General features: G+C 33.3%; 1 protein-coding gene and 1 long non-coding RNA gene across 2 annotated transcripts in view; one reads left to right on the forward strand and one right to left on the reverse strand.

Moving 5' to 3' along the window:
- LOC123653382 (nuclear receptor-binding protein homolog) overlaps positions 1 to 20261 on the forward strand; it is a 110208-nt gene that overhangs the window by 56152 nt on the left and 33795 nt on the right. The window lies entirely within an intron of this gene.
- On the reverse strand, positions 18971 to 19787 carry LOC123653384. Its single transcript, XR_006743085.1, has 2 exons — positions 19282 to 19787; positions 18971 to 19194 (listed from the first exon to the last, which is right to left on the reverse strand). It is a non-coding gene; the product is annotated as an uncharacterized LOC123653384 (long non-coding RNA).

A 20261-nucleotide genomic window follows, 5' to 3' on the forward strand; every position in this document is an offset into this window, starting at 1 on the left:
CGCTGCGCCAAATCGTCAAAATATATAAACTCTTTATACTCAATTATCTAGTAGAATGAGAATCTTGTCGCTTTATTATCCAGTAGCGCACACGAGCACAAACGCTCAATCTTATTAATAAACTGTCATATTATCTTAATATCAATAATAATGCAACGAACTTTGAAAATAAGATCGATTATCCAAGAAGACCTTTGTTAGCTTAAAGCTTAATCCGCCTCGCCGCTCTACTGTTGAGGAATGATCTTAAAATTACCAAATTAGTAAATGAAGAATCGGCCATACCAGTTCGGATATAAGGTCTGAGACCTTAAAAAATTAGGTTCGAATATGAAGTTATAGATTGCATCTAGAATTCTAGATCCTTCGTAACATAATAAAATTGTATGGCCTTTCGCGATTCATAGAAAAAATAGACGTGACAGAAATAGTTAACGAGTTGATGTTTTGTTGGAATTTGAGGAAGGAAAACAAACAATGTTGATGTAAGCCTCTTAAGGGATTTTATTGTATGTTTATGACATCTGGAATCTACTGCGCATTTCCCAATTACAGCTAAAGGTCAACATTATATCCGTACTAATGTTATAAATCTAAAAATTTCGTTTTTGTTAACAACTCCGAAACTATTAACATTTAAGATAATTTAAATAAAGCTTGTTGAAGAGGAGACAATTTCCAAGAACAAAGTGACGTCATGAAGTTCAATCTATTATTTATACTGAAAAATAAAATAATAAACCCCATGTTTTATTTTAGTTAAAAAAATTATAGAGCAATCATTTAAACATTTTTGCTATTATTTTTTTTTTTACTTAAAAAACTTAAAAACTATGTATTAATCATTAGATTAATTTTAATGTAGTGTTTAAACATTTTAAAAAAATAACAGGATATTCTTGCCGATTCCACTCTGAAGAATCTACATTCCGAATCGGTGGTTGCGACAAATAAAATATTTATATATAATTTTATAAGATGACGATTCGGTGGTGCCTATGAAGCTTATTTGAATAAAGTTATTTTGGTGGTATATACACTTACGTCGATAAATCAAGAATGACTTAAGACTATTGCTGCTAGTTGGCTTGCTCTGTAGTATTCGCGTTATTTCGCGTTATAAGACTGCTTAATGCCGGTATTACTTAGCTGTGATTTTCTGTAAGGTCGAGGCGAAAAACTTTACAAAGTGACGACGTGTTTTCGCACTAGCTAGAGCAACTAGCTGTTTCTCTAAATGTTTTCGTGGTCTGCTTGCTTGTATTGTGTATGTGTCCAGACCTCCAATGCAGGATAGCCAGATGAGTGTCCTCCGGATCGGATCCAGTAAGATGACTGCAGCCCGTTGAGTGTGTAGCCCGTTGAGTGTGTAGCCCGTTGAGTGTGTAGCCCGTTGAGTGTGTAGTATTAATTTACATTGAAATATTTTTATACGAAACCATATATCTACATGTTTTACTCGTACTCGTCCAGATATTTAAATAGCTTCCAAAGTAATTCCGTCTTAATGACCAGCTATTTAGGAGACATTCTAATGATTCTGTAGTCTCTCATAGAGATCTGCGACGAGATAGAAATGGGAAAATCTCATGCAGATCTTTGCTGCATATGCGCTAATGAGAAATTTATTTGCTTTTCTCGACTTCCTTAACCTGTGAATTTATATTGAGGTGTTATTTTATCGGTTTAAAATAATTTATTATTGTAATTAATTTTATCGCTTTAAATTTTAAAGTGTTACTTTTATGCTTACATAATTATGGTTTCGAAATTTGAATTTCAATATCGATTAAAATGTAAAAGAAAAAGTACCTGTTGCCGTAATTAACCTTTTTATATTTAATTATAAATATATTTAATTATAAATAAATTTATTTTAAAATTAAATTTACCATCGTACCGCTCTTATAAAAATATACTTCTTATAAAATACCGAATTTTTACAGTCAAACTAACAATTGCATCGAATATTAAAGTTACATAGTTGATCACTAATTAACCGACTTCAAAAATAGAAGGAAGTCGTAATAACGTAACTTAGTCCACAAATCTTTTATTTTCTACCTCACCAATAAATAGGACAATATAGGTATGTATATATATGTCTTTTATTCTATACAATATCTCGGTTTTTAACTAAGGAATACAGCAGGAAGTATCCTGCTCAAAGTCTGGAGCCTCCCGACTGGGGAAGTACCGCGACCTTACAGAAGATCACAGCTAAATAATACTGCTTTCTACTGCTAAATAAATGCTATTGTTGTGTTCCTGTGTTGAGTAAGGTGACCGCCAGAGCTCCTGGAGCGGGAAGGGTAAGGTCGGAAACGCGCTTGCGATGCTTCTGGACTCTGGTGTTGCAGGCGTCTACAAGCTACGGTAATCGCTTACCATCGGGTGAGCTTGTTTGCCGACCTAGTGATATAAAAAAGGCGTTACATAGATTGACGGCACAATCGATCGATGAACATCGTCGAGGTGTAGTATTAAACCTGTTACGTTTATATAATAATAAAGGTGTTACAGTAATCGGATATTGTAACGCGACGCAAGTGCGCCTAATGTAGGCCATTGTGGCGGCTCGTAAGTCGTAACTACGCCGATTCAGACTAAAATCCACTCTTAGCTTTACTCACCACAATTAATTAGCAATGTCTCGCACCCATCATGGTAGCAGCGATTACATTCACGATTCAGACTAATATCCCACTGCAAGGCATAGACCTCTTTCTCAACAAATCAATTCCAACCGTAGGGCACACCAGTTATAGTATCAGATTATGGAGCTTATCGTATTAAACACAATATAGAACTTTCAAATGTCAAGTAAGAATTTACTTTTTATAATTAGCTTTAGAATAAAATGACATACATACTTCAATAAATAATCTAATATATAAAATTCTCGTGTCGCGGTGTTTGTAGTTAAACTCCTCCGAAACGGCTTGACCGGTTCTCATGAAATTTTGTGTGCATATCGGGTAGATCTGAGAATCGAACAACATCTATTTTTCATACCCCTAAATTATAAATAAATAATAATAAATAAATAAATAAATATCTACACAATACACACACGGTCGTCTGTTCCTAAAGTAAGCAACTTAATGCTTGTGTTATAGGTAACAGCCGACTGGTATATAGCTACATATTTTTTTTTTTCGATAAAAATACTTATAAATAATACATATATAAATATATAAATAAATATTTATATTACACCCAGACTCGGGGTGGGAATCGAACCCACAACCCTCGGAGCAGAAAGCAGGGTCACTACAAACTGCGCCAACGGGCTAGTCTAAGTCTAATTATAGGGGATCAAGGGGGTTTATAACATATATGGCAAAACAACGTTTGCGGGGTCAGCTAGTAATATAATAAAACTAGTTTAGTTTTTTTTTTTTTTTGTTTAACCGCGTTAATCTCAGAATCTACTATTCAAAAGTGAAAAATTATTGTTGGGATTATTGGGGGCCATTAATTGGGGAAAGCTATATGACATTTTTAATGCGGATGAAACCGCGTGGTACAGATAGTAAAGTTATATCATGTGACCGTATTCAATTTAATATAAAGTTTAATATTCCTGAGTACCAACGTTATTACATCATACGCGTATATTTGTTTATTTAGGGTTATCACATATACTGAAATAAATTAATAAACTACACCCACAAACATACACACCTGAAAAACGTATATGTTACTCTCCTTATATATAATAATTTTTTGTTTAAAAAAGTTTAAAAATAATTATTTAAAATAATACATATTCATATATATATCTATACAACTAGGTCGGCAAGCAAGCGTACTTCATAGACGCTTGCAACACCAGAAGCTTCGTAAGCGCGTTGTCGTCCCTACCCCCAATCCCTCCAGGAGCTCTGGCCACCTTACCCACCACAGAAAAACAACCCTGCTTGAAAGCAGTATTATCTAGCTGTAATCTTCTGTAAGGTCGAGTTTTATATATCCACTATTATTGGAAGTTTTCATTATTATTATGCAATGTACAACATTGTGTGGTACGGAAAAAAAGTCCGTTTTGACTCCAAGTTTTAAAATAAAATCAGTGTAACTTATTTCTGTATTTAACAGTTGTTTTATTAATATTTTTTCAAACGTACTTTTTATTATTTGTATTTTATATTTGCCAAGTTGCCAACCCTAAGATGCACAGGTACTTATGTAACATTTGATGTATGGGAAAAAGTTTCTTCGTATTTTATATAGAAATTCAAGGTAAGATTTTACAAAATTTATTTATGTAAAATATAACATATATGTACGTACCATTTCGTTTGATATTCTGCCGCTATCTTGTAGTAAAACCGCGACGGTAAAAATCCGAATCGATGGTTTTGCCCAGACATGAAAGGTAATGAATTGTTTCTTTCAGTGTGTTCATGTGACACCCATATCTCGGGCATTTTTGTATAGCCAACATTTTTCAAATAGGTCAAAACTTTTTGTATCGTCAATTCTCAGATCTTCAGCTACCAATATATCGTAACTATTCAAATGTCCATCTAGCTCCACTTCTTGAAAAATTTCGTCACGTTTATCCGTAACAGGACGATTATTTTTTTCTCCTTCTCGGGGTTACGGAAATACACACAATACACAATCATAAACGCCTATAGCAAACATCTCTATCGATTATACAAATGTTTTTCATAAACGTGGAACGAAGCCACGACCGCCAACGCAACAGTCATTGCTGTGACCTTTTTTTTCGTTTACGCAGGGGAAATCATCAAGATGCCCGGCTCTTTGGGTAGAACCGGGTAATGTGGGCTGTGACCGCTGTGCCAACAATACTTTTAACTATAATATAGTCGCACTGTGCATAATAAACTAACATAATGAAATATGCTCTTTCACTAAGCAAGAGGACAACCGGGGATGATCCCTGTTTCCTTTTCCTCGACGGCCTGTTATCTCGAAAGTCCCGTTTAGTGTATTTATAAAATGAATTGTTTATGTTGACAGATATGACAATGATGCTAAGAACTGTTTTAGAATATACATTTACTCTAATACTACTCTTAATAATATATCTTAAGACTCTTTGAAGTCGTTGTGAATATTAACAGTAAGGTGTAATCCTGTTCGCTCGCAAACATTAAAAAAAAACGACTTCTCGACGACTTTTTTTTTAAATTATGTTATGGGCTTACTCTTGACCTCAGTCTAGCTCTAGAGCATAGACGAGGTCGAAGCTGGAGCGAGTTCGCCCAGAAGAAGCCTGTTCACTCGCGCTTTAAACATGTTCGGGTTGTATGAACTCCGAAATACAGACGCCGGCAGGGAATTCCATTCCTTGGCTGTGCGCATTAAAAAAGATGATTGGAAGCGCTTTGAATAGTTGACTAAACACGCATTATAAGAGATAGCTCAAAAGTATTCGTCATATCTCGATTAAATTTAAATATGACCACGTGACAACCACCATCTTTCGATTAAAGAAAAGACGAATCATACATTAAAAAAAAAGTTACAGTCGACTCGAGAACTTCCTTTTTTGAAGTCGGTCAAAAACTGAAACAAGAAGTATTCTTCTGCTTTGATAAAATAGAATATTATATGTAATATTATGAAATATAAAATTCCTACGTTCTATTACCTACATACATATATACAATATACATCACAATATATATACTTAGTAGATCTTATAATACGAGAAAATCAAAAATTTATATAACAAAGTTTTAGTATAACGGTACTTTTGAACGCAATCCCGAACAGATATATACAAACAAAATAGTGAAAACACAAAGGAGATACACAGTAATCCGTCAGTTCCTTTCATATGTATGTCTTATAAATAATATTCAATGTGGAGAGGGATTGCCCTCAGATCCAATATTTATGGGATTTGTGTACGATGGATTACGATCTCGTTGAATTTTAATATACATGACGCTTCAGCCTGTAATATCTCACTACTGGGCATAGGCCTCTAGGTCTAGGCCTCGTGTGGGTTGGCGGATATTTTCCCTACTATGAGTAACGATCGCTATCAGGTGTACATGATAACAACCGGCACCGACGGCTTAACGTGCTCTCCGAGGCACGGTGGGGAGACCCACAAGGACTACACAAACACCCAGACCACGGTAAACACCAATATGTATGGCCAATACAAATGTTTGTCATGTGGGGTTCGAACCCGCAACCGCCAGCGCAACAGGCACATTCCATAGCTGTGACCGTTGCGCCAACGCGGCGTCATTTTACCATACATATACTTATGTATAAAGCTGTGCCCCACAGTTGTACACGCGTTAAGTTTAGAATAAAAAATAACCTATAACCTACTTCGGTAAATGGGTTAACCAACACGAAATATTTTTTCAATTTGAACCAGTATTCCCTGAGATTAGCGCGTTTAAAGTAACAAGCTTTTCAGCTTTACAATATTAATATATAGAAACTGTCACAAATATTAGGTATATCTCTAGTCAGTTAAATTGTGCTTTTGTGAGCGAAAACAGATAAAAAATTAAAAAAAAAGACTTCAAATGAAATATATTTTATTTGTAGTTTGATGTGTATTGTGTATAAAAGTGTGTAATTTATAGCGTATTAATGCATTATAATGAAACAACTTTTTCGGATTTTGTCGCGGTTCATTAAGCTTCTTAGATTCCCGACGTTTCGGATACTTTAGAGCATGGTCAAGGGAGGACTCGAAAAAGTTGTTTGTAATGAATGAAATTCAAATGAATGAAATTAAATATTAGAAATCAACGTGTGTTGATGATTTTTTATAAAAATATAAAAGGTTTAAATGTAAGCGCTTCCATTTTCATTATAGAAGAAAAAGGACATGACTTCAAGACCTTCAAAGCTTACAATATGCTGTGATTATTAACGTTGCCATTTGCGTTATCTACATAAATTGAATATCGAATATCATAAAGAAATTCACCTCGTAAAAGTCACAATTCGAAAACGTTTGTAACAATTATGTACCGTAAATCTAATTATCATAATGTCAGACAAATTATATAATTTAATTGAGGTTACTACACTAAAAATAGCTCGGAACAGAAACCTTCGCGGTTAACACGGAACAGTTTTAATGTTACCGACTACAAAGTGCTTTCAGCTTTCCCGGGCTTTTTGTATTGTCTCCTTACATCATACTAATGTAAAGATAATATTTTAAAATATAAAACATTGTAGAGAAATTTAAAATAAAGCCTTTATTCAGACGGACGTTGAAAAACTTTTATAATTTTATTTCTTAATTTTACTGTACAACAGAACGATGTCATAGTACATTTTTTATTCATTGTATTTGTATTTTATAAATATGAAGCTTAACAAAATCGATAATTTTATTGATACATTGGTATTGATACTTATTTTTATGTAATAGTGCCAGATAAATAAGGCACACTATAAAAAATCCTGGTCAGACTATACTTATTACCAAATTTAAAAAAATAATAATTTAAAAACGCACCCATGACTTCAAAAAATAAACTAAATACCTACCGAAAATATGAAGCCTGTAGAATTTTCTACAAATGTTGGCTTGTCTATCATTTTCTTGGCATAAATATCAATATATATATTGTTCTAGTTACTTTCAACCACAAGTTTAATACATAAATCTTATTTATATTGCGAATACAGCGAAATAGGATTGCCTGCTAAAAGTCTGGTTTGAATGGCAGTTGCTGAATACAATATAGCCCATCCAAGAATTTTCCAGATGGGTGAAGATCACGTCTAGTTCGTATCATAAACTATAAATAACCGCCAGTTCGGATCAAACCCCGTTATATAATTTACCTACAGTTGAACATGCATAAAACTAACCGATCTTACTTTGTTTCAGGTAAGTCACGAGAGCTACGACTTTCTCCCCGTCTCGAACCGCCGGCGAGAAAAGACAATGTTACTACCCACGTTTGACGTCTATAGTTTAAAAAGGTTACGTATTCCTTGTAGTAATTTTAATGTTGTAATATGTAAACAGTTATGGTTAAGTTGTGAAGCTACACTATAACAGAGGATTAGTGTTTTACTGCGGTACGAGTACAGAGCAGGAAATTTCCTGCTCAAAAAATGGAGTAACCCGACTGAGGTTACTACCCCACCTCGGCCTTACAGAAGATCACACCTAAATAATACTGCTTTCGAGCAGTGTTGTGTTCCAGTTGGTGGGTAAGGGACCAGAGCTCTTGAGGGGAATCGGGGATAGGGCCGGCAACGAGCTTGCAATGCTTCTGGTGTTGCAGGCGTCTATAGGCTACGGTATTTGCTTACCATCAGGCGAGCTGTACCCTTTTTTGCCGACTTACGCTTTCCAGTAGTGGGATATTACGCCTGTAATATCCCACTACTGGGCATAGGCCTCTTTCCTCGTGTAGGAGAAGAATCAGAGCTTAATCCACCAAGCTGCTATATTCTATATATTCTGATATATTCCCTATTATGAGTAACGATCGCTATCAGGTGTACATGATGACAACCGGGACCGACGGCTTAACGTGCTCTCCGTGGCACGGTTTGCCGACTTAGTTATATTTTAAAAAAATGTTAATATAAAAAATAGGTAAAAAAACTTTTTAAGTTAAACGGTTTTATGTTAAACATACATTGCAATGTTTAAGATAAATGTACTAAAAACCAAAAAATAATAAAATAGATACAGTCGTGGGAATTATAAACATATGCATAGACTAGACTAAAATAAAACCGTAGGGCACGTCAATTGTCTACAATCGTTGATTAAAATGTTTGTTTTGTAATGTTACACTATAATTAGGCAGTTGTTCAACCGACAACGATGGACGTGTGATAAGTAGGGCTAGAATGTGGAAACAAGCTAGCAAGCTCGATTATAAGCGAGTTTTAGGGTTTCATAGTGGTGAGCGAGTAGTACTTTTATCATATGTTTTGTTGATTAAAGAAAAACTACGAGCAGTGAAACGATTCCTCGCCAGCCAGCAGTGTGAATGTCCAACGATAAACTAGTTGAAACATCTCTTTTATTTACATGGAGTGTATAACTATTGGAATTTCCATGAGCAAGAAAATAGTAAGTAATTTCCTCACCGTCTGCGGGCCAACTGCCTATTTTAACGACGAATTAAACGATTCTTCTATCGCACATTAAGTCGATAATTTGTAGACAATTGACGTGCCCCACGGTTTTATTTTAGTCTAGTCTATGCATATGTTTATAATTCCCACGACTGTATCTATTTTATTATTTTTTGGTTTTTAGTACATTTATCTTAAACATTGCAATGTATGTTTAACATAAAACCGTTTAACTTAAAAAGTTTTTTTACCTATTTTTATTTTCTAGTTTTTAGTTTTTATTTCGCATTCTGTTTAATTCATTTAGTGCTTCATTATTGCAAGGCCCATCTTAAATATTGAGGTTGTATAGTGGACTGTATTCTTCTTGTCAAGCCCTTTTATTTGATACCCATATTGGTGGGATTGATAAAAAATTGTTATCAGACATTTGGTAGCGGCGGCCAGCTTAGATTTCAATTTTGCATAGTAAATTGTATTCTACTTGTTGAGACCTTTCATTTGATACCCATGTTGATGGGATTGATAAAACCTAAGTTATCCGCCATTTTGTAGAGGCCGCCATCTTGGATTTTAATTTTATATAATACATTGATTATACTGGTTGAGCACTTTCATTTGATACCCATATTGATGGGATCGATAAAACCTACGTTATCCGCCATTTTGTAGCGGCCGTCATCTTGTATTTCAATTTTTTATAGTATATTGTATTCTGCTTGTTGAGCCCTTTCATTTGATACCCATGTTGATGGGATTGATAAAACCTACGTTATCCGCCATTTTGTAGCGGCCGCCATCTTGGATTTCAATTTTTTATAGTATATTGTATTCTGCTTGTTGAGCCCTTTCATTTGATACCCATATTGATGGGATTAATAAAACATAAATTATCCGCCATTTTGTAGCGGCGGCCATCTTGAATTTATAATGATAATGAATAAACATAATTGTATTGTCACCAAAATCCAAAGTGTATACAAAATTTCAGATTAATCGGTTGACAGGAAGAGGGTGAAATTTGAATTACTAAATTTGACCCAAGAATAAATAATAAATAAAAAATAAAACAAACGGGGTGAGCTAAATAAAACCGTTTAATAAATATCTGCCTGGTATAGTATCCGAGTGTTTGTCTTGGTTGGTCCCACCATACCTCGGACAGCACGCAAACCCAACAGGCTTCGTCAAGGTAATTATAATAACCAGCTGATATTGATTTACTCTTGATAGTAAGCACCTAATGTTTTAGATTCCGAATCTTCTCCGATATGGGGAAAAGGATCTTGCCATGCAATGACACGCACACGTGCTATTTCACTTTCGTTAATTACAAACTATGATTGACAATTAATATACTTTTTAAGAAAATCACCTAATAATAAGTCCGTAGTACGTATGTATTATATATATATATATATATATATATATATATATATATATATATATATATATATATATATATATATATACACGATATTATTCCTCGAGGAGCTGGAATTGTTGTTAAGTGATATTAGAACTTTAATCTTAATCGCTCGAAGTTCGTCAGACTTGTAATTAATTCTCTTGTAAATTTATGAGTTTGTTACGTTACATACACACATGTAAACGTTGTAAATCTATACAAATAAAGAATATTGTATTGTCTGTTTGTAATATTAAAATAAGCGCTTTTTATTAATTGCATATGGATGTTTACACAGTACATATACCAAAATACCATTTTTTTTTTTCAATTTTTGTCTGTCTGTCTCTATATTTGTTCCGGCTAATCTCTGAAACGGCTTGACCGATTTTGAAGTGACTTTCACTGGCAGATAGCTAATGTAATAAGGAGTAACTGAGGCTACTTTTATTTAAGTAATGTATTAATTTTATAACTCTGCCAACTGAACAATAACTTTTTTGTTAAATTCCACACGGACGAAGTCGCGGGCACAGCTAGTAACGTATACACACACTACTGTATTTTGTGGATGTTAGCGTAGGAATATTCGTAGTTAAATGAAATGAAAAATTTCTTCATACCAGTAAGTTTTCAAAGACTACATTTTAAGTGGCCTTATTCATAATTAAATGTTTAATTGCTGAATGTAACTTTTGTGTTGTAAAAATGTAAGCGAAACAATTAACATTGTTTAGATAATCGCTATCGTCGGGTTACGCGGCGCCCACGTCGGTATTGTAACACGAACACTATGATATGACGTGACCGTTTTATGACGCACTGATTTTGTTGTATTTTCGTATGTGATTTCATATTTGATATTTTTTACGACTTTTTTAAAGACTAGCTGACATACGTAACTTTGTTTGCGTTGCTTATTTTATTTATTTATTTTTTATTTATTTATTTATTTATGCATTAATAAAAACTTAGAACTAACATTACAGTTACCCAATGCGTTAGTTAAGTTTATCACAACAAGTAACATTAAATTTAACAAACAATTTAAACAATTCAATAAAAACAAAGTAATCAAAAAATATAAAATAATCAATAAATAATCAAAAAATATAAAATAATCAATAAATATAAAATAATCAATAAATAATCAATAAATATAAAATAATCAATAAATAATCACACTTATAAAATTCATAAAAAACAAACATTATAATAATACAAATTAGTACATTTATATTAATAAAATTAAAAATCAATGTCAATATGTAACATTAAAGGAGGCGGGCGAACGTCCATAGAAAGTTGGGCCTGAACGTTACATTGATGATTTTAGTGTTATTCTATAGAAACTATCGTCCTTTATCAAATACAGAACATTTTGAATAAATCCTTCATGGGAGAAAAAAGTTACAAGATGACTTTGTTTAGTAAAAAATAACCTCAAATCGTTATAGTCACTCAGTACTTGTGTTATTTAAAGTACAATTACACGATTATGGACACCTACGGTTCAATGATAAATCATGTTTATTACAATTGAATCTATGTATTTGTTATTTTTCATTTCTCAATAATAAAGGGGAGAGTTAAATAAAAAATGGTTAATTATTTTAACATTTATTTATTCATCATCATAAATTATTAGAACTTTATCAAAAAATTGTGCAGGTGGTATTAGATTTTCTTGATGTCTTGCCCAGCCTAGGTACCGCCTAGCCTAGGTCCGTACATATTACGGACATTAATGGCAACAGCAACCTACTGTTCGTCTACCTAAGACACAATTACAATAATAAACTCGGATGGCGTTCCTTCCTCTGCGAGAATTGTCAACTAATATGTAAAAAACGTCGTTGTGTGTTGTTGTTGTGCTGTTGTTGTTAAACGTACGCGAAAGTCGTGAAAGAAAACCAAAAGATCAAACGAAATGCACAAAACACAAAAATATTCACTGCCGCAAGCTGAGAACAAAACGAGTGAATGGCTTTGACACTTGACTTACACCTGACTTAATGTTTTTACGCCTTTGATTGCCACCTTAAAAAATAAAGGTAGTCGTTTTTTTATACTAGTCTCTTTTTTTAGATAAAACCATTATACCCATTGCAAATCACGATAGCATTGCATACTCTTATTGTGCAACATAAGTACATAATAAAAAACCTTAAAAATAAAGACAAATGAAACGAATCGGCAATCCAATAATTCGTTTTTCTCAGCTAGCAACATTTGAAGTGTTTCTATAGGACAGAAAAATATACTAGGACACAGGAAAACAAAAGTGTTTCAATTTATTAATCAATTTACTATCCCATGGTAAAATAACGAATCGTTTCGCCATTGGGAATGAAAAAACTTGAAACGAATATTGATAAATATTTCAATGATGTAACGGACAGTAAAGTTCAGGCCCATTTTCGCCCGTGGCCTTTATCAATTAATTAAAACAATTCAATAAAATCAATAAAAAGATAATAATAATTTTACGTCTAATTAATCATATAATCAAATAAAAAAAAACCATTTATTTTGTATGTATACAAAATGTTTTGCTTACGACGACTTTTGGTCCGAAGTTAAACTATTGTAATAAAAAACGCACGCTGATAATAAAACAAATATTTAAAGTAGTACAAATGGATGTCGTGAAACATAATTTAAAAAAAAAAAAACTATTTCATTACATATTTACGGAGTTATAACTCAACTGATATTGCTGTTAAATTCCGATGATATTTAATAGGTAGGTATTACTGTGCCTGAAATGAGAAAGGTTGCTGGAGTTTCTGAGGATGTGCTGTATTGACGGCGGGGTAGCGGTGCAATGAGCTTGTGCTTCTGATATTACAGTCATCAATTAGCTACAGTAGCTACTTTTCGCGTGTATGTAATTATTCACATAAAAAATGTTTGTGTGTGCAATTTACACACAGCAGAACTGAAACTTGTGTAAAGTTAGATCTTTGCGATTTGTTCTATCGACGATGATCACGGTCTCTAATGCAAAACGCGTCGCTTATGCGTTTCGAGCTGTAATGTATTCCATCTCATTCTCTCCTATACGTTTCTGTGTTTGTTTCTTTCATCATTATCATCATTACAGCCTATACAGTCCACTACTCGACATAGGCCTCCACAAGTTTACGCCAAAACTGTATAGGCTGTAATGATTCAATAACTCTATCTATTAAAAAATCCGCATCAAAATCCATTGCGTAGTTTTAAAGATTTAAACATACATATTACATAGGGACAGAGAAAGCGACTTTGTTTTATACTATGTAGTGATGAGTAATTATTGCATTTATGTGTGATGTATTTATTCTTTATACTAAACATTTATGAATCGGTGTAAGCAACTGTTGGTTAACCTAATAAATAAATAAAGAATTAAATAAATAAAAAATGTAAGTTACGTGCTTGCCCTGCGTTTTTGCGACAATTAGTAATCACGATAAAGTTGTTTGTCGATTTCTTATCGTATCAGTCAGTCTCTTAATCGATTCTGATTAATAACTGATGACAAAATCATTAAATAGAGATAAAAATCAATATAATAATTTATATTAATCGTAATAACTCATAAATATTTTTATTTATACAAATAATATCATAATACACTAAAAAAACCTTTCTATATGTATTCTAATTATATTATAAATACGAAAGTTCGGTAGAATGTTTGTTACACTTCACGCAAAAACTATTGGAAGCTCGAGAGTCCTAGGGATCGGAAGTGAATGGGTAGAACCGCGAGGCATTGCTAGTTGTAAATATAGTTTGTATCACTTCTTAATCCTAAAGCATTTACTAAAAGTACACTTCTACTCTATATTACATTTAATGAATCAATAGTGAAAGAGTTTTAATTAATTGATTATACTCGTAGTTAAAAGTGAAGCTAAAACGGATTCGAAATTTAAATTCTGCAGAGAAGAACCAGAAAGAAACTCCGCAGTGACTCTTTAAAAAAATATATTGTTATAAAATTAGTACAGTCCTGTATAAAACTCAGCGCCACTAAAGCTTAACTTCATTTTATATTCCAATAAAAATTACTATGTCCAGAGTATTAATTATTTATAATAAAACCAAATTCTTCTGATTCTTACCACGATTTATATACAGCGTTGATTCAGTCTTAACCAATAAGTTTAATCAATTGTCTACTCTAGCCGTTTAATAATAAGTGTCAATATGGTGTGTAGTGTACGGGTTCGTTACAAGTAGATTGGAACGCGATAACGCAGTTCATTAGGACCATTAGGCACCGTCTATGAGACCTAGGTAATGATAAAATTCCTAACCTAGCAAAGGTTAACATTGTAATGGGCAAAGTAAATTTAATTTACGGCGCATTATTCGCTCGTAGATGTGAACCCACCGATCTTCGATATTTTAATGATTGTTCGGATCTTGTTAAAATTGCTATGTAACATATATTTATTAAGATTAGGTTTAACAAAATCGAGAAACGTCAAATATACTCTTTGTGTATCATTTTTCTCTTGAATAAATTCAACTTTATCACTAAGATTTGGACAACGGTGACAGAGTAACTTAACAGATTGTTTAATGTTCTTGGATAAGTTTATTTTTCTCTACCTGTATCTGTAAAATACTGTAGGTATATCCCTCCAATATGCTACCATGTAATTAATTTTTAACTTAAATTTTTTTTGTGGGTCTCCCCACCATACCTCGAATGGCACGATAAGCCGTCGGTCCCGGCTGTTATAATGTACACCTGATAGCGATCGTTACTCATATAGGAAATATATTCGCCAACCCGCATTAAAGCACCGTGGTACATTAAGCTCTGATCCTATGTGGAGAAAGACGCCTATTCCCAGCAGTGGGATTATTACTGGTCAAAGCGTTATTTTTTTTAATATGTCTTTATTTATACATACTCGTACGTACAGACAGACTTATAACAGAATATTGATAGTACGGTAACGTATGTTCCCTTTGGGCAAGGAACTTTGAAATCAGTTGAAATTACTTTGTATGATGTATGATGATTAACAAATATTAATATTTCAATACTTATGCAACTTAAAAACTACTTTGTAAGTAATTCAAAGAAAACAAACTCAGTTAAAGAACAGAACTTCTAGACGCATTGATCAATAAATATTTAAATTGTGTTTATTTTTATGTATAAATAATGAAACTTACCTGTAGTTTACAATTACGTAATTGTTCTATTCGCCGAATTTTGTAATCGTTTTGATTTTAGCGTTCCGCGCTTTATGATAAACTTCAGCGACGACGGAACCTTGTTATATTTAAAACTGAGATTCCGCAGTCCGTCTTACCGTCTACAATGTAACCATTTAAAGCTTTAAAAGACGTTTGAATGTTATTGAAAATAAGCTAGGACCTCTATAAATTACAAAAATAATTTAAACTAAAGGAAACAAAATAGATTATAGTGAAAGATATGCTGTGTGGTTACGACATTAAGGAACATAGCTACCCCCTCTCTTCCCGTGGGTGTCGTAAGAGACGACTAAGGGATAACACAGTTCCACTACCACCTTGGAACTTACAAAGCCGACCGATGGCAAGATAACCATCTAAATGCTGGATTTAAAATACACAGGCCGAAGACGGGCAGGAGCGTCTTCGGTGCGACAAAGCCAGCCCTGCGGTCACCAACCCGCCTGCCCAGCGCGGTGACTCTGGGCAAAACACATGAGTTCACGCCATTTTAGGCTCGAACTTGTGGAAGCCTATGTCCAGTAGTAGACTGTGATAGGCTGATGTGATGATGATGTGATAGTGAAGATATAGTGAATGAAAATCAAACACCTATGTGCAAACCTTTACGTATAAACGCGATTCTTACTTTTCAGGTTTTTTTTCCACAAGTTTTCTATTTAATATTGACCGAACTCAAGCAAGCCGTAAAATATGACACTTGGTCGTTTTTTGCTGTTTGTTCATCGTCGTTTAATGTATACACACCACGTGTATAGTAAACAAACTATTGTTAGATTGGTCGAAGTTTGTTTTAGACTAGACCGTAGCTTGCGGTTTTACCCGCATATTTTATAGGCTTTTGGTTGTTGTTCTAAATCGAGCATTAGAGTATCGTATCCTTGTGGGTTTTAACGTAATCGCATTTATATGTCAAATAAAAGGATTGATCCTTTTGAATTAATTTTAATATATAACGTGAAAAAGCAATTAAAATAGGAAAAAAATGTAAGTATAATAGCGTAGATTACGCTCATCTGTTGAAATAATTTTTTTCGTTATGACGTAAATTATAGTTTTATATAATGTAGAAACATATTAAATAAATCAGCCCTGCGGTCACCAACCCGCCTGCCCAGCGTGGTGACTATGGGCAAAACACATGAGTTCACGCCATTTTTGGGGTAAACTTGTGGAGGCCTATGTCCAGCAGTGGACTGCTATAGGCTGTAATGATGATGATGATGATATTAAATAAAATGTTAATGAGATATATGTTGTCAACTCTGTTAGTCAATCAGTCCAGCCTATTGAAGTCCACTGCTGGACATAGGCCTCCGCAAGTTTACGCCAGACATCCTTGTTTTACGCAATCCTTATCCTTAAAAGCAAGCCTCAAACAACCATCGACCCTGATACACAAGTGACCAGCCCACTGCCACTTCAACTTGCTATTTCTGTGGGCTATGTCGGTTATTTTCGTTTTCTCGCGGACAGTCTTATTTCTAATCCTATCTCCACGATCAAGGAAAGGTCGTGAACTAAAATATTTTGGAAAAAATTCTGAGAAGTTAAGATTAACATTTCTAGATAGAAAAAAAATATGGAAAGAATGTCTTATATCCTGCAGTTGGATGCTGAAATGTTGTAACAACATCAGTACACTTATATGACTTTCATATTTGTTATGTAGTCTAAATATTTACATTAGAATAAGAACACGATTTAGACACAACACAACTAAAAACCAAACAAACAATAAATACCGTACCTAAATAAGGAAGTGTTGGTTTTTGGAATTTTAGCATTGGCTACTGAATAGTATCGGAAACGGTAAAGACATTGAAGTCTTGTTCGATTATGTAAATTGGAAAGACGAGCCAGACGAATACGACAATACAATCTTAAAAAACATAAGCCGGAACACGAATTCTATAAGGCTATAAGCAATCTAATCGACAAACACATAGGTATATAATACAACTACATATAAATATAATGTTGGGTTTCCGCTGTCGGAATTGATGGTGATAAATCATGTGTGATAACGCTATCAGCGATATCGTCTATCTGTTACGTGGCGTCATCTTAAATCTAGCGAAATATTTTGATAAAATGTAAAAGGAAATTTATATACTTGTGTTTGCTTGCAAACGAAAAAAAAAACAACTATAATTATATCTACCAGTAATACAACGTAGGTAGACACAAAAATTTCTTATCAGATCTCGATTAGAATTTAACTAGAATCACACGACAAGCACCGCCTTTTGATTAAAAAAGAATTATCGAAATCGGTCTACCCTGTAAAAAAAATACAGTCGTATTGATACCTCCAATCTTTTGCAGGTCGATTAAAAATTACAAAGAACTGAAAAAAGAACGTCGATACTAGTGGAATCGTGTGGGTTTGTTAATTAATTTTCATCCTATATTCTCGTTTGTCGTTGTAGTAAATCCATTTGCTTCATGTGCAAGATTAAAGATGTTCAACAGTTAATCATATTCGCGACAAAAGCTCTTCTTATCATTATTAGTCACAACCTTTCAGAAAGCATTATTCTCTCATTTTCTGAAATATTTACAAAAATGAGAAATTGAAAATGTAACGATGTAGAATTATTATTATTATTATTTAATTATTATTATTATTTATTCCTGTGTAGAATTCTTTCAGAAAATATTTTGAAGTATAAATGCTTCTAAGTTTTATCTCACAAATTATATATAACTATTTATATATTCAGAAAACGATATGAAACGGATTTGCAAACGAAGAGAGATAGCGAAACTGTAGCTAGATATACATGTACTTTACCTAAATGTTGCTACAGGTGATTGTATCAATATTCCAGCGTAGTGAATTATCAAATAGACGAGGAGCTTTCTGGGAACATTTTGGTGTCTATTACATTTCTTTATGACCAAATAATATAGAATTTGTCATATTAATTGGTAACTTCACAGCGTATTATAAATTTTGTAATGCAGTCTTGCGTCGCTTTCACTTAAACTTATTTACTACCTGTGCAAAGCTAAATAAAAATTATATGGTCCTTCATAATAATATAAGCCAAAGATTAAAACAAGTGTTATGATTTTTTTTTTTTTTATTTCTTTTAATTTTCTGCTTCGGATTTTATGTAGTTAATAAGAATATCAAGTAGCATTATTCCTCTCGGAGATAGTCGTAGTCGACTAACGAGAAGTCAGTTATAACAAGATTTAGTACCCGTTATGTACGATTTTATTTTTGTGTTACCCACACATTAGGAATTCTAAACATTTTTCGGCGGGTAGACACGAAAGTATAAAGACGTATTTTTTGGTGCTCCTATTTATTTTTAATTATATTTTACTATATAGATATATGTGCAAAAGTTAAGTTACTACAGTGTAAGTTGACTCTCTCCACACTCTTTCACACTAATTTGAAAACAAAGTGCCACAATGAACTCCTCAATCGAACATCTTCAGAAGAATATGGAGGAACTGTCTTCAATGGTTACCTGCAGGATGGAAGATTTTGAAAAGAATCTTTCACTATCCACTACAGCAACCCCAACTGTTAAATCACTGGCGGCAGACTACTATACCTTCAAAACCCTGGTATGGAAAACTCTGTCCTTGCTTAAGTCCCAAATTGAACTGTTGGCTCAAGGCATGGATCGAATTGAGACACAATCCCGCAAGAAACTTCTTCTGTTCCATGGTATAAAAGAAGACAAGGATGAAGATGTGCAGAAAAGAGTCCTTGCAGTGTTATCTAACCAAATGAAGATACCTGACATAAAAGTAGAACATCTTAGTTCTTGCCACAGACTTGGCACTAAAAAGGACTCTGCACGGCCCATACTTGTTCGTTTTTCAAACATGCAGCTTCGCTCTAAAGCGTGGAAAGCTAAAACCAGTTTAAAAGGTACTAAGGTCACAATTACCGAGTTTTTAACTAAGACCCGGCAAGACATATTTGTGGCAGCTCGCAATTATTTTGGCATGAAAAAATGCTGGACGGCTGATGGAGCTATTGTGATTTTATTCCCAGACAAGTCCCGAAAGAAAGTTACTACGATGTCGGAGCTGCAACAAATAAAATCGCAACATCAAAAAAATGAGCAGTCTTCTGACAATTAGTAATTACCTTGTTTATGTATTTCACTCAGTTCATTACTAACAGTTCAACCTTTGTTAATTTGAATGCTGGGTAATCATAACTTTTGTTTTTTCTGATTATCTTTCTTTGTTGTTTTATTATGTTTCATTAATATTTAGATTCACCGTATACATTTGGCAAATTTTATATTGTTTACTGTCATCTGTCAGTTGTCACTACAGATTAGTTAACATCTTTCAAATTGCGTTTTGTTACTACTTAAACTTAAGTTATTTTTGTTCATTTATTTATCTCTTTTTAAGTTTTTCGTTGTGTGAAAATTGGACATATTTTATATTTAAGTGGTTAGTCAGCTTATGCATGAGAAAAAGTGTTGCTTTTTAGTTGTATTATTATTCTATTAATATTTTTTGTTTTTAATTTTTTTTGACACTTTTTTTATTAATATTATTTAATTTACAA

This window comes from Melitaea cinxia, chromosome 5 (genome assembly GCF_905220565.1).
Source record: "Melitaea cinxia chromosome 5, ilMelCinx1.1, whole genome shotgun sequence".
NCBI classification, from domain to species: domain Eukaryota; kingdom Metazoa; phylum Arthropoda; class Insecta; order Lepidoptera; family Nymphalidae; genus Melitaea; species Melitaea cinxia.